Source organism: Beta vulgaris, chromosome 5 (assembly GCF_026745355.1).
Source record: "Beta vulgaris subsp. vulgaris cultivar EL10 chromosome 5, EL10.2, whole genome shotgun sequence".
Taxonomy (NCBI): Eukaryota; Viridiplantae; Streptophyta; class Magnoliopsida; order Caryophyllales; family Amaranthaceae; genus Beta; species Beta vulgaris.
The window spans coordinates 29,044,233-29,048,885 of record NC_079206.1 but is presented as its reverse complement, the minus strand read 5'-3'; the positions used below and the strand labels follow the sequence as shown (position 1 = coordinate 29,048,885).

The 4,653-nt window shown below is 34.0% G+C and overlaps 1 long non-coding RNA gene across 2 annotated transcripts; it reads right to left on the bottom strand.

Moving 5' to 3' along the window:
* Window positions 1-1,146: 1,146 nt before the first annotated feature.
* LOC125497520 (uncharacterized) lies at window positions 1,147-4,358 on the bottom strand. Of its 2 annotated transcripts, none has more exons than XR_007274379.2 (3): window positions 3,646-4,358; window positions 2,382-2,446; window positions 1,147-1,354 (listed from the first exon to the last, which is right to left on the bottom strand). It is a non-coding gene; the product is annotated as an uncharacterized LOC125497520 (long non-coding RNA). The 2 variants fall into 2 exon arrangements; XR_007274380.2 differs by having other exon boundaries at window positions 1,147-1,329.
* Between the last annotated feature and the right edge of the window lie 295 nt (window positions 4,359-4,653).

Genomic DNA, 4,653 nt, shown 5'->3' with positions numbered 1-4,653 from the left:
GAACGAAAGAACTCTGATATCCTTCGCCTTTTAACCCAACATCTATTCGAAGGACGCAGGCTTCAGATTCGAAGGACGCAGGCTTCAGATTCGAAGGACGAAGGACGAACGAGTTGAAAGGAGTTGTACAAGATTCAAAGGACGAAGAGTTGAGAGGAGTTTGTGCAGCGAAAAGGAAGATGAAAGGACGAACGAGTTGAGAGAAATAAGGGAGATAGAAGAGGAGCGAGATTTGAGAGGAGGGAGGGAGGCGCGACATGGGGCAGTTTTAGTTATAAATAGGTTATTTTAGGGTTTCCAAACTCGCCGCGTCCTTTTTTTTTTAGACAAGACAATATTGCTGCGGTTTTGGGCGGGAAACCGCAGCAATATATTTTAAAAATATTTTTTATTATATTGCTGCGGTTTGCCGCCCAAAACCGCAGCAATATTAGTGTTTTCAGGACCCACATTTTTTTCAAAATGTATCCGTTGAACAATATTGCTGCGGTTTTGGGTGGGAACCGCAGCAATATTGTTATTTTCTAATTTTTCTTTTCTTTTTGCGTGTAATATTGCTGCGTATAGGTAAAACCGCAGCAATATCACCGCAGCAAATAGCATTTATTCTACTAGTGATTTTATGCACTTTGAATTATTATCATATGGTATGTTTGATAATCTAGTAACTTAGAATCTTTGAAACAAAGATTCTCCAAGTTATTAGATAGTTGTTGTTGTTGCTTTGTTTGAAAGACAGTTGAAGAATCGTGGCATAAAAAGTGGAGCTAACTGCGTGAAGTCCTCCAACTACCTTGCTACACTCACTGGAAATACTCCCACTAACGGATAGTGGAGTTCGTTTATTTCCATTGCAAAAAACATGGAGCAAGTGCAGCGAAAATTCAGCCATGATCTTCACACCATTACAAGCACACATCATGGAGGATGTGGAGCATTATAATTTCAAAAGAGGAGGTTATTTTAAAAGAAAGAGAACAACTTTCTTGAGCGAAAAATTGAGAATTACTTAAGCTTTCTGTAACACCCCGATAATTCTCTCTTTTTTGGAAAATACTTTTATAATATAAAAGTAGAAAATTACCCAAGTATTATCGCCCGTGTGATAACGTATCGTCTTATTCAGAATTTTGCAGTGGAAAACAATTAACTAAAATTTAACTTTATTATAACTCAATAAATAAATAACAAGTGTTTAAAACTTAAACCAACCAACCTAAACAACTCAAACGAACTTAAATACAATATGTTCTTAAAAATGCAGAAATTAAACTATGCTAGTTACACAATCTCTCCACTCCAGATTCTCAATGATGCACATCTGCGAACCTGTAATGTCAATGCTATACTGAATCTGGTCACCAGCCATAAAGGATCATCACATGATCAATAAGGTAAAGCCATGATCACACACACAAACAACGCACGTAATCAGCAAAGCTGAGTACTACATATTAAACATAAGCCTTCCTAAACATGATACTACATAAATAACATGCAGGGATAAATAAAAATATAATCATATAACATTCTGCAGATAACTTTTACTGAACTAAACTCTAAACATCATTTCTCACTTTAATGGAATAGTTATTGGAACTGAGTTGTCTTATCTACTAATGTCTTCACCTACGAAGACGAAACACGGGTGCTACTAGGCACTACAACGCATTTCAGATTGACCTACGATATCGAGGAACTTTTGCTAACTGAAAAAGAAATGGTGATCAATCCATTCCTGTAAAAAGCCATGGCTCGCTACCATGTACTCCAACTCCTAATGTCCAACTCTAGACGTGCACCAGTCTAAAGTCTATAACTATTCTTGTTACACTTTACGTTATTTACATATTATCACTTGTTATGACACACACACAAGCAACACATAAATAATAATCAGACAGTCACAACTGAACTTCTTTTATCTTCGGATTTAATAAGTGATCACAACTTACGATCCAAGAATACTTTCTTTTTAATCTCAACTTTCTTGTTGAATCTAGCCAACAATAATCTTACCTTTATATAGGCATAACTTGTCAAACTTACCAAATAAGGTCCACAGTCCTCATAAGATAATAAAATAATACTCAACAAGGAATACATGAATAACATGATTCAATCTCTATAACATATATTAATTCTTCATGCGAATTAATAAATAAACTTTCTTTTCATGCTTGCATCAATTATTCTATACAAACATATAATCTAGTATTCATAATAAATCTCAAATCACATGCTTGTACACAGGCATAAAACATGTAAATCAATTACTAGAAATCACATATATATGAACAAAATAAGTTCCTATACATGATACTAAAATTTATTCTCCTTAAAACATGATACTAATCACATACACGTAATTATGTACGTACCTCGTGTAAACTAGCATGTAGGCCACTTTTAATCATTTAAAAGTCCCCTACGAGATATTCTCCACCTAGAAATCAATATAACCGAAATTAATAACTTTAAATAAAATTACAGCATCCTTAAAGTACTTAAAACCCCCTTTAAATACGTTTAAAAGTTGATTTTAATATCAAAACTTGAATTATTTTTAATTCCTAGCATAGTACTACCATACTAGTAACTAAAAACTCTTAAAACTCTATAAATAAACCATTTATAAAATTACAGCAACTTTAAAAATTAATAAACCTCCTTTAAACATATATAACATATTTAAAATCATATTCTAAGTAAATCTCATAGTATCTAATATGCTACTATGGTTTTTTTAGCAATTTAAAACCCAAAAAATTCATGTTTTCATGATTAAAGCTAAAATCTAATCATAATAACAACTCTGAAAATTTTCTTATAATATAAACTATAGATGATCGAAATTACTTATCAAAACAGTAATTTTTACTAATAATCATGATTAAAAACAAAAGAAAACATAAAAATATAGTCTTTAATAGAATCTTGAGAAAGAAGAAAAGAAAACAACCAACAAAGGAGAGAACAGAGAGGCGCCGGAATAACGGACCACGGCAGCAACATGACGGCAGCAACTCAGCGACTTTTGAAAGGCTTGTGACGTTTCTTGTTGAAGAAGAAACATTACTTGAAGAAGAAGAAAGGAATTTGGAAGAGAAAAGAAGAAAAGAAGAAAAGAAGAAAAGAAGAAAAGGAATTTAATTCTGTGATGTTTAGCCTTGTACTCAGCCTCTGAGTTGGCCTGTCCTGCAGGCTAATAACCTCAAGGGTTGGTCTTCGGACCAATTATCTTTCCTAATAATAATAATATAGGACATGCAAAAATTCTTATATATGGCCGGCCACACCTATAATATGAGTGTGGCCGACCCATATAAAAGGCTCATAGAGATTTTACAGCCAAAAAGAGCTCACATGACCCAGCTTTTCTCTCTCCCCTTTTCCTCTTTCTTCCTCCTTCCTCTTTTCCTCTTTGAACTAGTTATTAGACCCGGGATATGCCCCGGGTAAGAAAAAAATTCATTTATTAATATAATACTTTATGATAATAACACTAAATACAACTTAGCCTAATGGTTAAAACTTTAGTATATATACTTGAGGTCTCGGGATTAAACCCTATACTATGCAATTTCTTAATTATTTTATTGTACATGGATTACATGAACTAAAACTTTTTAGGGAGAGCGCTACCTAGCACATTTTCTTGTTTTCGCACGCCTTTTAATATATTTGCATAGATTTATGAGCTTGAGTTCAATGAATTCGCGACCCATATTTGCTCTCTCCTCTGTTCCTCTCTCTTCCTCCTTTCCACATCCTCCATTCCAATAAACCCTACGGAAAAGAAAAATCACTCGAACAACAACCACCACAAAACTGACCCGAAACAAAAACAACAACAACAAAATCAGCAAGAATCACAGCAAAAGTCACAACAATCAAGCTCAAAGCAGCGAAATACAATACGAACATGCATTCACGAAGTAGCACTACCAAAACATTTCATCTGAAAAAAAGACTCATCCATTTATGGAACTCTTTCAACCCATAGCTTCAACTATTCGTCGGCGAAAATGGCGAGAAATTCGTGCTCCTCACCTGCTGGAATTGATGTTTATATACAAGCTCAAGCTCTTTTCCTCGGCCGTCATTATAAGAGTGTTTTAAGTGGTAGATTTGTAGATATATGCGTGTGAAAATTTTAAGCGGCTATGATTATGATGATAGTGTGAGAGTAGTAGTAGATGTATCGGTGGTGTGATGATGATTAGGATGAGTTAATTTTGATAATTGGTATATTACTGGTGAATGGCAATGATTAGGCAATGATTAGGTGCTGGTGGTGGATACGGACCGACTAATTCCATCTAGACTTGGTGGGACTCGGTCCTTTTTTCTTCATACTAGTAACTCCAATTGTTACTAAAGGTAGTCTGATTTCTTCATATTAGTAATCTTATTATTTCATAAGAGTAACCTCATTTAATGATATGATGACTTTAATTAATCATATGAGTAACCTCAGTCGTTTACAAAAGTAATTAACTTCCATTTATTCATATGAGTAACCTCATTTGTTCATATCCATATCTGTAATCCCAATTGTTCACACAAGTTGTAACACTAAGATAATTCTCTCTTTTCAGAAATACCTTTATAATATAAAACTTAGAGAATTAGCAAAGCATTATCGCCCGT